At 37.5% G+C, this 22,518-nt stretch overlaps 1 protein-coding gene across 1 annotated transcript in view; it reads right to left on the bottom strand.

Moving 5' to 3' along the window:
* The window catches only part of Camta (Calmodulin-binding transcription activator), a 1,815,113-nt gene that overhangs the window by 1,463,337 nt on the left and 329,258 nt on the right, over positions 1-22,518 (bottom strand). Inside the window, exon 6 of the mRNA XM_071590285.1 lies at positions 13,182-13,268. The gene's annotated coding sequence lies outside the window, so the exon portion shown is untranslated. The remainder of the gene's footprint in view (positions 1-13,181; positions 13,269-22,518) is intronic.

Here is a 22,518-nt window from a genome sequence, read left to right as displayed (position 1 = left end):
CTACTTTTGAAAATTCAAGCAACCACGTGCTCAAGAGCAGTGAATAGTAGGACAGAGCGGACGAAAATCATTTTTCTCCCGGAGTTATTTATTCCTATTGTTTCAGAATCCCTTTACGTCTGCATCCTACTAGCAGATTCTAGGGCGTAGAATACCCATAATTTGCATGCCATCTCCTTACTTCCATTCTTCTTTGTAAATTGCACCATTTGCCCCCTTCCCCTTTTTTCCTTACTCCATACTTCTTCTTTTCCCTCCGTCCATCTATTCCATTTCCTCTCTTCCTTCAAACGTCTCCCTATGATTTATCCCCCTCCATTTGGCCACCTTGTTTCTCTGGAACCCTTATTTTTCTTGCAATCAATAACTTCCATCCTCTTCTCCGCAGGGGCATTCTATTTCTTCAGTTCTCTTTTCCGATTTCTCCCTCTCATACTCATCCAACCTATTTTCGCAATTTTTTTTCTAACATACAGAATCAAGATATTAGATTCATTTGTTGTGTCAGACCCGATTTATTTCCGCGAGATGGAAGAGTTAAACCCATTGCTCAACATATATACACTTTCCAAAATTATAACCGGAGGCCAAGCCAAAATCTTGGGTTTTGTGGCTCTCTCTTGGATGTAAGAGTATTGCATTTGTATCCGTCCTCTGTTGTTTACATACTTTTAGCACTTCATATGTATACACATGTGAACACACACACACACACACACACACATATATATATATATATATATATATATATATATATATATATATATATATATATATATTCAAATGGAAATAGATATAAGGAAAAGGGATAGGAAAACATAGAAAAGACGAACGCAAGAGAGGAGGAGAAAATTTTCTTTACTCTTTTATAAGTGTTTCTATCCCTTATGTATATATATATATATACATGTATATACATATATATATATATATAAAACAAAAGCCACAGCTTTCCCAACTTGAAGGTGGCCTTTGCTGAGTAATATTGCCATTAACATTCGTTATTTACTTGTACACCACACAGTAGAGAACAGAATCCCAGCGCGGATAACTATTGTCATAAATGAAAATGAAAAGCATAATAAAGACTCAATGAAAATTTCGAGGAAATGTGCAAGCAAAAGGTTTTCAAATGGAAACAAAATGCACGGGTCCTCCTCACTAACATACAGTTCTATCCCAAAAAGTAATTCAAACGATTTTTTCCGGCAAAGGGGACGACCGAGGTTGGACGATTTTTGGTGGGAAAAGCGGTGAGAGGTCTTGGAAAAGCAACGTGACCTCTGTCAGTTGTCTACGAGCCGTTAAATTGAGCGTATATCTGCTAGACTAGACCCCTGTTCGAGCGTCGCGTCACGATTTCACTATGCCACTCTCCATGGAGCATTGTTACGCCATATAATTTTGTTTTGAGCCCAATAAATCGGAATAGGCGACGATGACCATGGTTAAGAATCTAATGGAGATGGAGAAATGTTCCTAGTGATGGTTTTCTGCTTTCACGGGAAGCTCTGGGAGGGTAAGGGGGGGGGGGGTTGAGGATGAAGAATGCCCTGAACATCAATCAGCAACACAGTGTGATAAAAATGTGCAAAATGTGAGACACATTCTCATTTCTTATTGATCCCCAAGTGTTAGCAGAGTGAAATATTAAGAAAACCGCAGTTATTTGTATTCTTACAGAAGATTTAGCCATGAGAACGGTGAACCAAGATGGTCCCCAAGGTGCTGTCGGAAGACTACTAGTGTGACAATTGCGCCTTGGACCTCTTGGATCACTGCGAAAGTGACCCAAATATTTTATAATAGGTGGTTTCTGGTAACGAGACATAGGCCTTTGAGTACGACCCAAGTATAACCCCTTTGAGTACCATTTTGGACCACTGGATTATGTCAAAGAGACCGTGACGAGATGCCTAACGAGATTCCCGTAGACGTCTAGCAGAAAGCGTACCAGTAGCGTGGCTGACATCGGTGTTTTGATGCACAAGGCTGCTGTTTTGAAGAGTTGTAGTAATTTTTCCTTTCATCTGCAATTTCTTTTTACCCCGATTCATCCTACTTATTGTACGGGACCGACCACGCAAGTTTGAAAATACGTCTCAATGTGTTTTTATCCCACTCTCTCGCTTACCCTAGAGGAAATATTGAGTTAGCAGTTACTACAGATGAAGATGGGCACCTTTTTCAACGCGAAGTTATATAAAAACTTCAATTTGTGGCCAGGAAAAGAGACAAGAAGCGTTTTTAATGACGTTTAATGGAGAATTCAAATATACATGTACATAATACAAGTGTTTTAATTCAATAATCAAAATGTAAAATAATTAAGCTCATTAATTCTGATTAATTGCATAAGTATTTCGCTATGATTTCGGAAATATTTTGTTCAAACCTAATTTTTGAAGATTTTCATCCAGTTATTCGAGATAAGTCTAAGGATACGCATTGTTATCTAGAGTGAATTGGCCCGTCATAGAATTAAACGACGGACTCATAACGCCATAAAATGATTTTCATCATGAACTTCGATGGCTTCGCGAAATTTTTGATAATTTCGTACACTTTCTAAAATCCGCGGTATAGGTCATTTCAATGCTATTGGTGATAACAGGCAGGGTATTTAAGTTTTCCTCATTTCAACTCTCGTTCCGGAAGTATTAATTATGCTTCCAAATTCAAGGCTACCTAAAATTACTCCAATACTTTAGAATCTCTATTAGAGTCTGCATTTTCATTATTTCATGTTTAAATTATACCCGTGTGAAAGGGCTAAAACTATCTAATTAATAGGGCAAACAAGGATATAAAACCTACTAGCATGCTGTCAAGGGCTAAGAGAGAAAATGGGAGTGGCTGAGAGGAGTATGGAACTGAAGGGAATGTTGAAACGCAAGTCACTGACACGATGCAAATCGATGATCGAAATAAAAATATCGATTAAAAATAAAAGAAATCGGGTAGAAAGGTACATGATAAGGGATCCATGGTTAAAAGAAAAGATTTTTAAGAAGATGGACAGAGAAATCAATAACGGTTCATGATTTGCAAAAAACTAAGTAAAAGAATAAGGTGATAAAGCAATTGGGCACTTAAAAATACATGTAGGTTGAAAGAGAGATACATAGAGAGGGAAAACTTTACTGAAGGGTACAGCAAAAACCCATTTTTCCAAATGTGAGATAGCTATTACGGGGTTTTAAGAAAATAGCAATAACAGCTGTTAGAAGATTAAACAAGAATTAATTCAGGAAATCCAGATATACAAGCATTTGTTAATGGCAGAGGGATTGCGTGAAAAAATAAATGAAACATCCACTATGCTCAAATACGTCCAGCTAGAGGTGTAGAGCAGAAATAATTTTTAGACCTGTCATCACTGGATATTCGACGATGAAAATTTGAAAATTTTGCTAAACCAAAAAAGCGTTATGCATGTATATTTGCCAATAAAAATCGTAGTTTTTCAAACTATTAATTTATAATAACCATAGTTACCTCTATTCATTATTACATCCCCAGGTCTTTTCCCACGCATACCTCAGTACATTTCAAAGCGTGGCTGTAGGCCTATCGAATATAGTATCCACATCCTGAGAGTCTCAAGTTCGGATTCAGGGCTTTTTCAACGTACCCAGGTGAACTCAAGTTGCACTATATTAATGGTACTAGAAATGTTTGATTCGACTGCAAGTATCATATTTCCGACTCCAGACTTCTTGAAGATCAGCAAACTTCAATTTTCTTTCTTGATGCTAACTCCCTTCCGCCCCGATAACTCTTCTGTCTAACATCCCTCTTTACTCGGTCCATGAACACGACCATCGGCCTCCCTCGTAGTACCTTCTTTCTATGATATTCCTACCAAATGCATTACGTTCCATGGTGTGCCAAGTCTCCTCTAATATGGTCCTTCTTTAGTCCATCGTGCCCCATATCTTTTTTCCTTCGCTCTTGCTCCTCCCTTTTTATCGTCTGGGCTCTACAACGATAGCAATAGCTCTAACTACTTCCCTCCTTTGCTCATCATAGTTGACTCTACTTTTCTTCAATAGCACTGTTTATCTCCTTTTAGCTTTTACTTCCCAATTTATAATGTGCTGACTTTGCTCTTCTGCATTAGACTTTTATTTTTTTAAGTTTTCTCATGTTTAGCCCCAGATGATTCCTCTAAATTATCTTCTCTAACTAAACATGCTCTACTGGGAGTCCAGAGGTAATACCTGTATTCTAGTGATTAACGAGTCACAGGTTTGTTAAACCTTTACGCAAATACTTAATTGTTCCATCGAATTCCGATCTCCATGCAGTATTTCCTTTATCGCCTTCATTAATATATTCTTTCCTTTGGGCGCTGAGATTTCTTGATTTTTAATATTTCTCAATATACTCCTCTCATACTACGTTAGCTAAATATTCATTTAAATTTACCCTTTATTGACCTGAATTATTACGCACGTTACGTATTTTTCCATGAAAATACTTCTCAATATCCTATAAGAGGCTCCATACTTCCTAAATATCAAGTTCATTAACTTATACACATAAATTCTGCATTTATTATTGTCTAGATTTCTTGCATTCCATAGCCTTTCATAGTATCGTTCAACACATTTCGTTGTTCATATTTAATTTTTGCGTTCTTATATTCTCTTCTCCGACCAGCCACTTTACTTCTCACAGCATAAAATGATTGAAACTGACCGAATGAATATGGCCGAGAAATTGTTCAGAGATTAATAGATTTGTCTTGAGAACTTTATTTATCGATATTTTTCCGTCTCATATTAGTCGGCTGTAAATATTCTGATGCCACTTGCGCATCATGCCAATTTTTTTTTCCAAATAATCACTTAAACGTCTACTAGTTATACCCACTGCCTGCATCTGTACTAGCGTACTTTTTCAACATTAGAATTAGTACGTTTATCTTTGCCGTATAAAAATATTAGCAACATTTAATTGGCATTTTCCATCCGTTACATCTTTAGTAGTGATTTTAAACAGGATATTAAGCACAGCTAACTTATGCCACAGGGAGAACTGTCTCCTCTCCCTTCTCCAAACATCTATTTTCTAATAGTTTCCCCGACTTGGTCTTCTCTGACGATTGCGATTGAACATCGTGGGTTGACTACTTTTTACTAATTGAACAAATTTAATTTCTTTTATAATACTTTCCGAGTTAGGCCCTACTATCTTATCTTCTTAGTCTCATGGGCATGTGCTTCTGAGTCCCCAAGTTGATAGTGAGCTTGAGCTCTATTTCAATCATCTAGGAATATCCGATCACCATACTATATGTATTTATCATCTCCCTTCACCAAAATGTTGATCACAGGCATTTGGGGAGCCTATAACATCCAGCATTGCCGTTCGTGGATCAACTGCGAAGGTTCTTCTGCACCAAAGTCTTCTCCGAGTCAATTTATTTCAATGGTCACCAAAATCTTCAAACAAACTGTCCAATATTTCCAATTTCATGTTATAAAACCTTCTCAACAACCAAAGTGATCTTCTGTTCCGGGTTTCAAATGTATTTTTGTCATCTCACTTGACTGGCAAACTCTTTCGTTTAATCTCTGCCCAGAAATCAAATAGATGAATAATTTTCTTCGGAATAGTTGGCTCAAGAGGGTGCCGTCCTGACTTTCACAAATAAAATTTTAAAACAAAAGAATGCTGAGTAGCTACCTCTCGGGATAATAATGTGGTATTTTCCCGCTAATTTCCACATCGAAGCACTACCGGCCTTTATGGGGTTAGTTAGGTTGCTGTACCGTTATCTTTGTTTTCACCTTCACACATTCAAGGTAAAACTTCTGTACTCGCCTTCGTTCAATAGGAGACATTTTTCGTTGGCTTCTAGGCTCTACATCACGGTATCTTAATAACCTACTGGACCATTTGACTAAAGAAAGGCTTCATACAGCTTCCGATAACCACCACTATCTGTTCACAACTGCTTAATCATCAATTTTACCCATTTACTTAGAAGTTTTTCACCAGCTGGGAATGATTGATGCCCTAATACTCCCAGCCACACACCCTCCGGGCGGCTTTTATGTTACGATGTAGATATCAAGAGGAAGACATAACATCGGTAAGCCGGATGACACACTCATTAGCTTTAATCGCAGCCAACAGACATGGAGAATATACTCGAACACCGCATAATATATAAAACCGTATACTACATACACCGTATAATATATAAAAATATATGAAAGTGATCTCCTGAACATGATGGAAATGTAAGAGAATAAGTCTCCTTGAATTACCCAAGGGATGGGTGTGAAATTAAAACAGATAGAAACGGACGGATAGAACACCGGGACTTATATTTTCCTCAAGATATAATCATTCCCGTCCCAGGAATTATTTTCATATTCTCTCATTCTTATATCAAAACTTGCTCTTGAAGAGACATCAAAAACCATTGAAAAACTATGGTTGGTTGAAAAAAAATCAAGTTTTATTCAGTAACCTGCTTCCTTCGCAATCAAAGCGCATTAAGAGAATCACCGGGCATCTAGGAGTCCATAATGAGTTGTGAAAGTCGAATTAAACGGAAAGAAATGAAACTTTAACAGGTTTAGTATCAGGATTTTCATTAAATTGAGGTTCCAGATTCACAAAAAAACCGGCAACACCATGTTCCTCATCAACTCTCCAAAATGCAACTGCAGAAAACTTAACGCTACATCCTCGCACTTTATTTAGCTATTCGTTAATCATCGCAGGAAAATATCAAGAGTAAAAGTTTACATTTCTTTCCATGCTAATGCACATCAAAGCAGCGGCAGTCCCATAGGATAAGTAACAATCCACATTTGCTAACCACTGTCCACCACCAAAAATTAAAAAAAAACAGGTAATTCACTTTAAATCAGGAAACAAAGCAGCTTTCCTGAATACTAAAATTTTCCCCTGAACACACGTCGAAAAAATCGGATCCTTCGTGCGCGTAATTGCTTTTTAATCCAATTCCTATTCCTAAACTTATCCCCTCATTTATGCAACGCCCGACCTAACGACGACAATATATAGGTTTGACACGCACAGCGTTTCGGCGGTAAACGCGTGGAAATTATGCCTTCGGATGAATAGCTTTCCGCTTTGAATGGGCGAATTCTTGCGATGGAGGGTTATGGGGTGGAGGAAAGTGGAGCGGGAGAGTGGGAGTGGAGAAGTGATGGAGGGGGGAGGGCAAAAAGCGTGGGTGGGGATGGAGGGAGGGGGAGAGGCGAGGGTGACGAAGGAGGCGGGACGAACAGAGCGAATGAGAAAACGGGAGATGTAAGTGGGGGGCGAGGGGGAAAGAGGGAGAGGGGCGGGAAGAGGGGGTGGGGAGGTAGTTTGAGGTCATCAAAAACAGAGAGGGGAGAGATGGAGGTGGGGTAGGGGGAGGGGAGAGGCATCGTCGTGGAGAAATGTAATCTAGCTCAGATGCCGTAAAAAAAAGAGGGGGTGGGGGGAAATCCCGTGGCAGGAGTAATTTCCTGCTAATGTGCTGTTCAATAAATTTCCCATGGTATCATCCTTCGCCACATTTAATACAAAGCTCCTCGAAAGGGGCTCTATATCACCCCGTCCCTTTTCTTTGCATGCTATTACGAGCTGGTTATATTGTTTCCTTACGGGGAGGGGACCTAGATACACGAATTGCGACGATGGATTAACTCCCGTTACTGACGCGCGGTACATATTTGTGTTAAAAGCCCGACGCTGTGAGTTAAACAGTGATTCTGAGAGGTGTTGGTGACACGAGCGGCCAGCATCGTCCCCATTGTTTCATGATGAACACAGAAAAAAATCATATCATTTTTGCACTGCGAAACATAAGTCGGGCTTGCTCTACTCAGGATTTATAACAAAATAATGCTATCACAACTCTCATTTCTTTGAGGCAAGACTTCAAAGCATACCGCAAAGAAATAAGTGCAAATGAAGTGATAACTGCCCAATAGGTTTTAAAATAAACATTTAATCCAGAGATTAGGTTCTACTTACAAAATGATAGCCAATTACGCAAATTACCTATCATAAAATCTATTTTTTCCGCTTTGTTTAACCTTACGACAGGATTTGAAAAGTTATGAAAATTGAAATGCACTCGTGATAATTAAAGCCGTCTCTATCCGAGTAACACGATAATATTTCCAACGCATGAATTCATAAATAAACATCAAAACTGATTAAAGTTAAACTGCTCTTTTCTTACGAAGCTTTAAAAGAATACCTCGGATGCGTTACATGCGTTAATGGCAGGTTCATGCCTCCTTGGGGGTGAATAAATGAACAGTTAACGAAAGAAAAAGTTTCATTATGTTGTAAGTATAACGCCAGCAATAATGTCTAAAGTGTTATTTTACAGCCAATCAAAACGAAGTGAGCTTAAAATCTCCAGTGAACATCTGTAGCCACGAAATGATAATCAATAAAAAAAAACTTGAGAGATTAAATTTTATTTCGCATTTCTTATTTTGAAAACAAGTTCCATTGCCTACTGCTAATGTAACAGCCACTTCATAAGGAATACAAGCGTACAAAAATTAGAGAACTTTTCCTTCAGCCAGAAATGCCTTAGCATTCGTTTTTTCATTGCTCCCAGGCTTTCACCGGAATGGACGAGGGAGGCGGAAAAATTTGTGACCTAATACAAAAATTGCTAAATTGCCTTCGACTGCAGCGTGGATGAGGAGAAAGAGTAAGTTGCTGATGGCTGTGCACTTCAACCACGATGATTTTAGCATTACACTAAAAGTTCCACGGGGAAATAACGAGCGTAGTTAGCTTGGGAACTATGACTATGCGTATTTTCACCCCTCCCCATCCACTCTCAAATCACTATGAGAACCTGTAACGCCTATTACAGTTCAATCCCCAAAAAATGAGATTGTACCCCCTAAAGTAATTTTTTCCCACAAGGTCATAAAACCACCTTCATCCCACTAACAAAAGGAGATAATTTCAACGGAAATAAAAAAATATCAGTATTTTTCAAACGTTTAACAAAATACAAAACAATTTTTCCAATTACTTCTTCCTTATTCTATTCAAAATCGTTTTTAAATACGGTTAAGAATCTTGTTTAAATTGGCAACACTGACGATAGAGCAAAAAAATGGTTTCCTTTCGAATCAACTCTAAAAAAACATCACGTCATCATAAAAATAAATAAAAATGGCCACTACGAAACAAAAACAACTCCTTAATAATCGAAACCTAATTCCATCGCAATGGATCCATTCATGACTGATACATGGCATCGAAATTTCGCGTGTTTCCGCTTGCATGGATAGTAGATAGATGCGTCGCTCTTTGAACGTGGTGGAAACCTCTTAGGGAGGAATAATAGACGCAGACATATTTTCAGTCGTCTGCGGAACTGTTCAAGTCGCGCTTACGAAGTTCTCCTGGCTTTCATCACCCAATTCAACCTTCGCATAAGACCCGTAGGCTAACTTGGCGAGAACGGCTTAACTTCTCATCTCGCCAAATCATGAAGGCGACCTCTAAGGCTCTCTCTACCCCGTAGTCACGCAGGGAGTCGTGGGAGCGGGTAGGACCGTGGATGAGAGATCATGGAGATGATTTAAGGGCGAAGGCGCGCGCATATAACCAACGAACGGGAGCGGGATTTCTTGGAAGGTGATAGGAGAGGAGAGTTTAAGCGAGGCTTAACCAATCAGCCGAGTGGTTTACGACGATTTTTTTTAAATCTGCGTGAATACGACAGTTTTCCTGCTTAGGAAAACTTAAGCGACAGTTTGCTGATTGATTACTTGCTCTTGGAGACATCGAGCATTAACTGCGGTCGTTAGCACGTGAGTGATCGGTGGCATCCACGAAAATAGCAGAGTTACGTTTTCCAACGTTACGTAGCCGGCTCTTCGTGACGCAGGTGTACAGATTTGCTCGCGAGCCTTCGAACTGAGAATATTGTAGCCTTTCCATTACATTGCAAAGATTATTTTTCCAAGAAAAAATATTCAAATGGTTGTCTCTTTGGCAACGGGTCTTTAAGGTTCGTTTTCTTACAACTTTCCGTCAATAACACTTAGCTATTTTGGTGGAGAAATGAATTTCCTTGCACAGTACGTTGGCATTTTTCACTAACGGTCGATTCATCTACATCTATAAACTACCCCGCATGTCGTCGGAAGGGCTCGTGGCTCGCCTTAGGTCAACAGCAGTTCTACATCTAATCCAATACTTCATCAAACACATGGCACCCCGTGATTTAGTTAAGGGGAACGTGGAAGGGGGGCGAACAGACACTTAAACGTCTTAATTGTCATGCACAGTACTATATTTTAAAGAAAGGTGACAACTGATTTCAATATGTTCCTCAGTAACGAAAATAAAATCCTTAATACCTAACGCTAACATAACTCTACCAATAACAAAATGCACCTTCTAATCCCTTTAAACTTCACTCTCTCTCTCCAATCTGATTACTTATACCAAGTTGCTTCAAGTCAACCTTAACTAAGGTTAGCGATCTTCTTTTTCTAGACTCAAACACTACTAGTATGTTTCGAGACTACAAAATTCCACTACCAAATAAAAATATTTCTATAAATTATTTTGCCTTAGCTTATTTTCTATCGTACTTGCCATTTTCAAGTTCCAATTCAAGCAATATTATTTTGCTGTTTTCAATTTATATTGTTTTTTCTTTCGAATAATATGATGTACATATCTTTGCATGCCTGAAAATCACTTGCAAAAATTGACAAAACTAATTCAAAATGAAATTCCCACATCTTTAACACCTTTATAAAACGTCCCAATAAAGTTACATTACGAAACCCATTTCCTGTTTAAAACACCTTCTAGAGGCTAGGAGAGTAAGATAATAATGGCTTTCATCGACAAAGTTTTGCCATCCAAAATAAAACTTGCAGCTAAAATACGTCACGCCACCCCGAGATTCTCGCCTAAATACACTCCAAGTAATTTGTTCTCGCGGTCCAAACTTCGGAAAAACTTTAATTCCTTCCAATCCACACGGGAGACTAAAAAATGGCTGAGAACCTCGAAAACTTCGAAGAATAAAAGCACTTCGCCACACAAAGAGATTCAAATTCTTTCTACACTCTCAAGAGAAGCCAACCTTTCACTAATCTCTCACCCAACATATAGCCCAAATTCACCGCCATTTTCTCGCTGTAGTCAGCTCAAAAGAACTTAGAATGAAAGGGCAATCGAGGTTTCCGCCAATAGAAGAACATTCTATGCAAACATATCCTTTATTCACTTCTTTTGGAAATCTCTTAATATTTTTAAGGGCCTGCCGAGGGGACGTAATAAGAAAAGCGTTAACCCAGGAGACTAGCTTCCGTATTCGTATTCAACATTCTCTGCCATCAAAGAAATTCGAGCCTCAGTTTACAGATAACTTGAAGTACTATTTAGGTATATTAGGCTTCAAACAGAAATGAAAGAGTATAAAAAATTTAAGACGATGAAAGAATGTAACATGAAAAGATATTTAGCACAGGAAATACAGGGAAAATAGATGTTAATCATTAAAGGGAGCCATCACAATAAGTCATCAACAATTGCGGTTCAATGAAAACTAGCATTATTCATTCACACCCTCATTGAAGGACAATTGTGACATGAGACAAGTCATAGTTACAAACTGGTTATCCCTATGAGGCCTCAAGACAATCAGCAAGTCTTATAATTAGGATAAAAGACGATATTAAAAACTTGGTGCGGTGATCATGCAGAAGAATGCGCGAGGCGTGCTAAGCTGCTTTCCGAAAATGTCTCAAAAATTTCCCACGAAAAAAATTTCGAGACCCCACAGGGACTAGACCCTAAATTATCATTTAATAAGCGAAGGCAGAGCTCACCTCATAGTAGGTCCCGCGGTGAGGAAAATTAATAAATCCATACATTTTAGGGGTGAAGTTATTTTTCCTATGACGCTTACATTTTCACTGAAAAACGTGACTCCCGGAAAACTAAAAAGCTTGGATAAATTTGGCAGGGTCCAAAGCCATCACCGATAATTTGAACCAAGACAATCGGAACTGAAGCTGAGCGCTTTACCTACTGAGCCCTATTCATCCATAATTCCATCAAAAAAAACCTTTTTTCGATTAATCTTGCAGCATTATTATGTTTTCATGTAATTTGTAATGCTTATAATTTCATTTCTATCGTCTCATGATGAGGTGTGCGCAGATAGATACCCCCGGGGAGTGGAAAATGAGATTGTAAATAAATTCTAGAATAGATCGATACGGCACCTAAGTAAGTCCTCAGAAACATATTTTGCTCGATTCTTAACCGCACAACTGGATATGAATTAACAAATAGAATTTAATGGCCTGTTTGCAGTATTGAATAACAATAAAATTGCAGCAAATTTTACAGATACGCCAAAATAACGACGAAAGTAAGTTTAAAAAGGTCTTTGTGAAGTGTTAATTGATGAAATTTCCGGATTCAAATCACATCAAACTGATGACGAGGTGTGAAAAAGTCCTCTAACTAATTTACGATCTTATCTTATTGAAGAACGTTTTAAGAAAACATACGATAGCAGTTATATAGTCCCTGAATTTTAAAATATCCCATGGGACAATTTTAGCCTCCAAATCTTGGAGTGAAACTTTGCTCAGAAACTTAAGAGTTATAGCAATCAATAAATCGAATATCTATCAGCTCAAGATGCTAAGAGGGAAAAAGTGTTTAGGCAAAGAATAGGATAGCTCCCTCATATGATATAAAATATCCCAGAATAATTCTTTATCCCTAGGCGTTGATGACGACTAAGGCAAAATCAGATAATTAGAAAAATAGGAACAAGAGCAAATTTCATGGTTTCAAATTATTATTAGCAGAAGTGAGAATAATACAGAGAAAATATATCCTTGACTCAAAATAAATGGTGAAGAGCAACGTAAAATATACGTATATGACAGGTTATTCAAGTGACAAAGCATCTAGGAACTTAAAGTTTAAAAAAACAGCAAGACTACTCATACGACACAAAGTGCTTTGAATGGTTCGAAAAATGAAATTTGAAGTAAAAATACTGAGATCAACGCATATCAAAAAAACCAAATAGCATTAAATATATTAATAACCAAAAAGACTAAGAGGCCTGATTGCTTATGAAAAATGTGTGAAGAAGTGGAAACATGAAAATCACTCACATGTCCTGTGGTTAGAGAACTCTGGTTTTGGTGCGAGAGACTATCAAAACATTGGCTGGGACTAGGTCTTCCTTAGTAGCTAGCTTCCTGCGAAAAGGAGACAGAGAGAGAGAAAGTTACTGAAAGAGTTTGATAAGATATTTGAAATTAATGCTTGAGCACGGAGCGTCGAATTGTGCTAAAAGCTGCGAGAGGCAGCAGAAAAATGCGATGAGATTTCGGTCTATCGTATTTGTCTCTGGTCCACGGGCGGGAACGAACCAGATTTAATAGAAAATAAAAAGGGTTTATGCCGGAGGAGGCGCACATGAAGGGGGGAAGTCTGAACGGACGGCGGAAACCGTCAGGAACGACTCATGAGGGAAGAAGGGGAGAGGAACGGGGTGCTCCAGAGAGGAAAGGCTCCGGAGTTATATGGGCGTTTGATGGGCGTCCCTTCCCGTCCGACGCCCAAAGGAACGCTCGATGGAAAAATGGCACGAGGCCCTCTGTCGGTGACGCGCGCCGTGTCTGCGTTCGGGCGCTCGAGAGGAAGTTTGCATCATGGTGGAGTAACGACGAAATCGAAAGAGTCGGAATGAATGCTTATTTGCGGGCTGAAGAGTTGAATTCACTGACCCGAATCAGATATTTTTTTGTTTTCGTTCATACACACTCAACTGACTCCACGGTTTTGCACTGGACGTATTATTAGAGTTATTTACTAAAATTTCCGCTGGAATGTTGAATTAAATTCCGCCACTTAATTACTGATATCTTAATGTTACACGTACGTTTCTCACGTCACATATGCCTACGACACAATTATGAGAGGCAAATGCCCAAACAGCCCCGCTCCCAAGGCGGCTCGAGAAGGTCAGACGCAGAGGTAGGTTCGTTTCTTCCGGCGGTCTGAACTTTCCTGAAGAACTCTCAAGTATTGGCATTTTTTACATGCACATATTAAGATTTATACTTAACTATTCATTAAATAAATAACTAACCAACCACTTTAGATTTTATTAAATTGAGCGGACGTTTACGGAATTTGAGCTTCCCGCAACAAACGCCATGGCAGGTGAAGATCAGATATCACCACGCAAGCGTTGATTCCCAAGTTTTCGATTGCCATTCCCGATTTCTTGTGTTTCTGAGATTCCAGATAGACTTTTTTGTCATGCCGGCTCAAAAACTGGGGTAAACTGGGACTTATTAGGTTTAAGACTAAGTAAAGGGAAAACTCTATAAGGACAATTTCGGCGGCAACATTCATTACCGCCTCAACTTAGACCTAGATAAGTGTCTCGTGGCATTACATTCTTTATGGTTTCAATAGTGACTTTTTTCCAAATCGGCGGATGATTTCCTTGTGGACTGCCCATTTCCTAATAAAATGTTCAGGTTATGCCGGTAAAAGGAAAAAATTCCTTTGATGAATACATTATAAGATAATAAGGTTGGAGTCACTTCAAATTTGGCTATTGTAAAATATCGACTATGATAATTGGATGACATGCTTGGTGAATGTCACAAGTAATTTCATGAAATGTACGTGGACATTAGAAAATGATAAAATTTCAGTGCGTTTACGACACTGTGTAAGACTAATATGCTTCTAGTCCAAACATGAAGCAACACTAGGATAAGACCCTCATTGCTTCGTATGAATAATAAAGGTAATAAGACCAATCCTTCATCGATGGTTTATTAAATGCCGTGATCCCGAGATCCAACCAACATTCAGGAAACTAAAATTTAAAAAAAGATGCTAGCGGATTGCCATGAATTCGTTCACAACGGTGTTAAAGTTCACAGCTATAATTAACGCTTAAAAATATATAATCCAATAAATGTTATCCTCCTGTTCTAGACAAAAGTACAGATGTTTTGATCTGATAATCGAACTCAAAATTCTCCAAACCTTATATTCACTAAACTTTAGGGAAACTGTTATGGCAAAATAATTTAAATAAAAGAGATTATTTCAAGGAGAAAGTAGTAGGTTATGTCCTGAGGGTGGATGAATCTTGAAAAAAAACAATGTCAATCCGATAAGATGGAACAAATCGAGGAATACCGTCTTTTTACCAATCCTCCTCTTTGTACTTCATCGCTGGAATTACATTTTCTTCGTCACAAGCATACCTCTTGAAATATTTTTTTCCCCACGAGTTCGCAACGAGATCAAAACCGCTGATTATTAGAAACGTCCATCCCTAATTGGCTTGCCCCTCGGACCCAGCAAGGCTATGGGGTTCCGAGCCTCAGAAGCCTATAATCTCGTTAGTGCATCGCAGGGAGGCGGAAGTCGGCGAAAAAAAACGAAGAGTAGAACGGGATCTCTTAGCAGTCATATTAAAGAGGAAAGAAAGGATAAAAAGGGAGAATATGCTGAGGAGGGTTTCCTTGGATTTTTTTATTACGACCACTGCTATTTAAACCTGAATTATTCTTTTCTGACTTTTTTTAGCACAATTAAGGGCTAAATACATTAAGCTTAGGGCATGATGGAGTACGAAAGCTCTATGGTTCATCCATATATGTATATAACAGTCCTTTAAAAAGTGCTTCAATATTATCATTTACCACATTTTACACCCGAGTAATATTTATAAATAGTTTTGCGATTCATCGAGCATAAACTGAAAATTCTCGATTAAAGTCACCTAAGGTATTTTATAATCCTGGCAAAAAGGCACATTATATTAAACTCTAATTCCAAAGAATTTCGAAGAATTGGGATTTAAACTCTAATATTTAAACGTGTCCGTTCATAAGTGGAAACAATCCAACACAAGGCAAATTACTTCATTTTGGTCGATCAAAGCGATATGTAAAGCACTTAAGGTTACCATTTTCGATGAACATCAACGGCTGAGATTAGATTCCCTCGCGATTTCAATTCGCAAAGAAATACCCGCTATATCAGGAACGCAGGATGTGAGTTAAAAAGCACGACCTTCATTTTACTCCAAATGTACTTCTCTCTAAAGTTAATGTGTTTCATGAATCCATAAGAAGACAAGTAAGGGCACATCTGGATAATGTTTTACCTAAATTAGCAATGTTACTTCAAAATTTTTCAGATAACGGTCTTGAGTCAAAAGTCGTGCGTCTCTACGGTATGTTCGTAAGAACATTTAGTGCAGGTTAATAATATTCTGATGATATGATCAAACTTAATATCAACTTCGAGATCAAAATTTCATAGAATTTTAAACTACCCACTGCATATGAGACCACGGAAAAAGATATGACCAGGAAATTTGAAAAAATATGTTACGTACGAATATTTCCTATACGTTTTCCACTATTAGGATGGTTATTAAAGTATACCTTTGGGTTAAAGCTTAGGGTTCTTATGTTTTTTCCCATTATCTTTCATAATACCATTCTCTTTTTACTTGTACTCATACACTACTTACTAATTACGAACACTTCTCTGTCCCTTCCACCTTCATGCAATGACCCATTTACATTTTGTCTTCGCTCAGACTTCTATCAAATATTTGTGAATTCAAGTTTCATCCTTTATCTCAATATAAACAACCAACAAAGCACTCAGACCTGTCTATCTACATACATAATGATGCAATCTAAATTCCCCAATTTCCTCTTATTTTCGACACAAACATATATTAGTACCTCATTCCCATTCCCGCCGCAAATTTGACATTTAACCTAATCCTGATACACCTACAAATATATTCTACTTCCATGCGATACTGTGGAGATTATATTTTGTTATAAAACGATTTTCATTTCTTTGCGCCAGCATTCATTTTATCGTATACACGGCATACAAGATTTTTTACCTTTACATTTCTTCCACTCTTTCTTTTCTTATATCTTTTATCGTTCTTTCTCTTACATATTCGCACGCTTTTAAATACGAGCATCAATCCTATTCACAAACATACGAATAGGTTACAAATACTTCCTGCATTTGCATTGCCCATGACTATGATCATGGGCATCAGGCTTATACCCCGTGTTGAAGGGAAGACACCGCGAATTTAAATTTATTTCAATAACCATGCGATCCACATCAGAATATCTTCAATTCCGTCCGTCGTCTTCATTACATTAATATTACTTCATCTAAGGATTCAAAAAGTACACTTGCAAGATATGAGTCCTCGATTGTACAAGTGTTAAATCACCTCTTGCCATAATCTTTCAAATATTTCTCGCATGCATGAGTATAGGTACCGGGAAGGAATAGCGTATAGGCATATACTTAGGCATCAAATCTTAGCTAATAACCAAACATTTGCCACAGTAAAATTTTCATGACACGAAGTTAAGCAGAGTTTTTGATATTACGAAAGAACTTTGGATTCCCATGGCACTGTACACCTTTCATACGCAATTTTTTATAACGCGAAAGAGATCATTTGAATTTTTCGTCAACTATAACAAAATGTCTTGCCCTGATTACAGATACAAGACCTCTGATAATACGAAAATTTCAATAACGGAATTACCCGTCCAATGAATCTAAGGATGAAACAATAATGACTAACGTTACTACTTCTAATATTGAAAACCCGATAAGCTCAATTCAAACACTTCTCTCAAACGGGTCACGAGCTGTGAATTATATTTCTTGATTTTCACACTTACTTTATTTCGCTTTTTGTCAATGCCGCCGTAACCTGCAGAGTTTCGCAAGGCTTTCTTAAAATGCGCTTGATTTAATTCGTTGAACGTGTTTGAAGGTGAACGTTGTATTTTCCCATTGAAAGTTTTATTAACGAGCATGCCAATAAAATTGTTTGCACTGGCCAGGTAAATGTGAATTTCCACTAACTCAAAATTTCCATAGTTTTGAAATACGTTCCTACTACTCCCGACACGAGTTTGAATACTAAAATTTTAACCGTACTAATTTCTGAAAATTTGAATATTCTGGTATGAACACGCAATATGAAAATTGAAAGCTTTGGGTATAAATTCTGGAGTTTTGGTTGATGCGTCGATAATATATGCATCAGATTCGGATAGCTGGAATTTTCATCATAGATAGATAACTGCTATGAAATAATAATGTAATAATCCAATCTTGGGAACTTGCAGTACCCCTTCAACATTTCCCAGGTTCCACTTCTGCAACGAACTCATTTCCACCTTTCTAAACTTTCAAGTAAAAATATTTATATTTCAATAAATTTGATGAGTTTTCATACTTAGCAAACAACAATAAGGGCTCCCATCAATTTTCATTTCCTTCGCATTCACTCTATAAAACCTGATCATGTCATCTTAATTGCATCCATCACATTGTTCTCTCCTTCACTCCTTTCCAAAATATCTGCGAATTTCCCTCTAAACCATTGTGCATTTCTCTTCCAGCCACAGATATTTCTTTTTCTCTTTCAACACATCATATATCGTATTCCTATTTACAGTACAATGGAAATCTTTCCCTTTTTAATGTACTTAAGAGTTTAAGTTGGTTCTTTATTCCACTATGGAGCAGCTTTCATTCTTATAACGTGTCATCAACTAACTATAACATTAAAATTTAAAAAAATGTTCCCACTCAATCTTTCCCAAGTATCACCCATACTCCCTTTTTCAATATAATTTTGTTCCATGATCCTCAAGAATAGTTCATCTCCAACGATGAATTTACACCACATTTTTTTCCGTACTTTTCTTTTGCCTGCTTGCTTTTTATCTTTATTTTTTAAGGTTTCACTTCTTCAATACCAATCTTCTTCTACCTAGATGCACACTCCGAAGGCAACCGAATTTCTTCACAGTATCTTTAATAAACTCCCATTTCTTTTTTATCCTTTTCTATCACTATCAACCTATCAACATACATAATTGAGTAATTCTCCTAGAATTTCCCTTTAAATTTCAGATAACGCCACAATCATTGCTGAGAGTTTCAGAAAATCATTTTTATAAGAATGGGATGAAGATGAAGAAAACAAAAGGTAAGAGGTTTTCGAGAAGGAGGAAGGATAAGTTAAACATTATTTTTGGTGGGAATGAACTAGAGCAGGTAGAATAGACAGAAAGTGTTTTGTATCAACATGATTAAAGTAGTAAGGACAAAAAAGAACTGGGTAAAGCAAAGGGAATATCTCATAAAGGAGGGAGTTGATGACATTGGAGTTGACTATGGATGTAAATTGTGATTTTGAGTGTGATTTTGTACGGCTTGAAAATATGCTCGTCGAAGCAAGACAATAAATGTAAAGTGGAGGCCATGATGGAGGAGAGAATTTTAGGCAAGTGTAAAAGGGTTAGGAATAAAATACGCAGGTACGACAGAATGAAAGGACGAAGGAAGTATGCGGAATTGGAAAAGAGTACCCTTAAGTGTGGGTTGTCATGTTATACTGGTGTGTAGGTTTTTCTACCAGCAAATACCTTTTAAGGAGAGGCTAAGAAATTTACTAGAGTGTAGGTTTTTTTCATCAAAACCTACCTTATTCGCTAGACTCACATAATAAATAAATATCGTAAAAGTCAAAAGGACATCTACAGTATGTTGGATGAAATGAAGAGTAGAAGAAAGTTCGTGGAGTTGAGGTTTTTATCGTCAGATATTGTTCCGTTAGGCTAGTCTAATAAATTTAAGAGTGTATTGCTTGTGCCATCCAAAACCTACCCTAAACTACAGAACACGAAATAATCCAGATAATAAAATAATTATGCTTAAACCTTGTATTCACGCAAAACAAACCATTTATCTTGGATACAGGTTTTTAACATGATCCTTTGGTTAACAAATAACCCAACAGCCTTCCCAGTCATCACCCTCGTGCTGAACTTAATCTCTGACACCGCCTAATATTCCTTCACATCATGGACATGCTAAGATTTCCCAAGTTTTTATCTTTCATGCATTTAGTCTTTCCATTTACAGCGCGTCACATGCTACGCTGCATCTCTCTTCTAAGGCAAACTTTTACTCAAATATAATTCTATTTTGTTGAGAATAGCTGGATGGATTTCCTCTTTCGCAACTATGATTTCTCATTCATAATCATGTTTACACCCTGACTTGTGGTTTCAATATCGCTAACCTCTGAATGAATTGGCAAAACAACCGCCATCAGTTGTTATGGCATCACGCCCATCTCAATATGAATCACATATGCACAGGAAATCCTTGATCAAACGGAATAAACACCATCCTTTTGGCCTATCAGGTACCTAATGATGAGACCTAAGCGTTGAAACCAGTAGTACCAAAATAAAGAACAGTGAAAAAATACATCGCGTTCATCATTCCATGAATGTATAGTACGTTCCCACCAAAGGGCAACAATGGATTAATTATGTACATAAATATGTACGTAGCTTTTATAATACATTTCACCAAAGTTCAACTTTTCTCAGGCTCTCGTGGCCAATAGGATTATACAAAAGGATAGTGTTTATTCCGCTTAAATAAGGTAATCCTGGCCAAATTTCACCGGATAATCACTCAAAAGGAATATTTCGTTGAGAGTTGATTCACTCTATTCTCTCGTAATCACACGGGTAGGATACGACTTGATCGAAATCGGATACAGTTGCCACTTGATACACAATAATTTTCCGTACTAAATACTAGGGTAACCTATCATCACAGGAACATGGATATTTGGGTTATCGATAATGCCCATGCAAGCAGGAAACAATGGAAACGATGATACTACCGTGGGGACAGGAACGGCGGGCGTTGCAAGGAAAAAAAAGTTGAAGAGGGACACACCATAGAGAGAGCTCTCACTCCATAGGAAATATTTGATGAAAAGAGCCGGCAGATGGTTTCCTTTGAATAATTTAAGCACTCATATTGGACATTTGTCTGCTTTTGCTGCGGTTCCGGCCGCACGAGTTGCGTTGCAATTTGATTGGTGAAACCATGGAGTAGACAAATTTATTTCTTCCCTCTCTATCTCTCCTCTCTTTCCCTGCCCTATCATCGGATGCATGAATTTCCAAGTGACCTTTCTTCCAATTCATGAGTAAATAAGAACATTTAATAGGTAGCAGTTTTGTTTTAGTGTAAAAATCAAACGAAATTTTAACTTTCCATTTTTTCCCCCCTGAACGGTGTAATGTTTTGTTTACGTTCGGCTTGGCCTGATTAATATCAGAAAAGGCTCTGCATAGTAAACCCATTTCATTTTTTCGTACGGTTTATATTTTTTATCAGACATAGTCCCTCGTAATTGGAAACTAGTGTGTAACATGTGGCCATCTATTTAAAATGGCTACGGGCAAAGAGAATCTACGCATCAATTCAGTGAGCCTCATTGAACATTCATAACAATTAGAAATGTTCGTTACACATTCGCAACCGAGAGAAGAATTTAATTGCGACCAAATGATACTACACATTAAAAACAATGTTTTAATATTACAGTTAGCGATTAACTTTAATATAATTCCTTTTTACAAGGTACATTTTATATACTTAAATTTTATTGAATCATCAATTTATGTTAGTATATTTCCAATATTTCTCAGCCAAGATACATGTTTTTATGGCACCAATGTTTTCAATGCGAAATGGAGTTGAGAAAAAACAATGGCAAAAACTAAGCCCAAGAAAACAACCAAAGTAAATTTAGCTCTTTTTAAGTCTGTCAAATGAGAAAAACCATTAAGGAAATATTGGGCACAATTAGTAGATTATAATAGTAAAAATTTGAAAAGAGGTTAACGAACCTCATGTCAATAACCATCTCTTTATGTCGAGAAAATTCTTTCTCTAAGTTAAACAAATTACGACCAATCACATTTTAAATGAGTGCATCGAAGTTTGTAAAAAAAAGCTTTAAAAATAATCCTACGCCAATCCGTAACGGGTTTATTTTAGTTCCAATATTTTTAAACAATGTTACTTGATAAAGAAACCTTCTCTATACCTGTAATTCACTTCACAATATTCGTAGGTTTATTTTTTGCTCTTAGATAATATCCACAGATATACTAGTATTCATGGGTGGGTATTGATGAAATACATTAATCAATTACATTAAAACATATATAGCTTCATTTCTAAACCTAAAATATTTATGAGCTTATCGGATACATGAATTATCTGTTATCTCAGCGAAGGCAATAATAATATCCGGCGACAAAGAGTTGAAATCCCTAAAATATTCCCACTCAGCATTTCTTATACTTTTCTTTGCGCTTATTCAAAATTAAATCGACATGATCCACCCCGGGGAGGCTATATATTCAAGAATGATTCACGCCTTAAATATCTTTAACCGCCCGTCCTCAAAGGAAAGATTGCTGCTCGGCAAACGAAAGGGACCGTAAGAGAGAAGGGTGAAGGGGGGACAAGAAAGATAAAAGGGAACAGAATGAATACTAACTGATGGAACAAACCCCC

The sequence above is a fragment of the Hetaerina americana genome, unplaced genomic scaffold, assembly GCF_022747635.1.
Source record: "Hetaerina americana unplaced genomic scaffold, ioHetAmer1.1.p SCAF_4, whole genome shotgun sequence".
NCBI lineage: Eukaryota > Metazoa > Arthropoda > Insecta > Odonata > Calopterygidae > Hetaerina > Hetaerina americana.
This window is presented reverse-complemented; position numbering and strand designations above follow the sequence as displayed.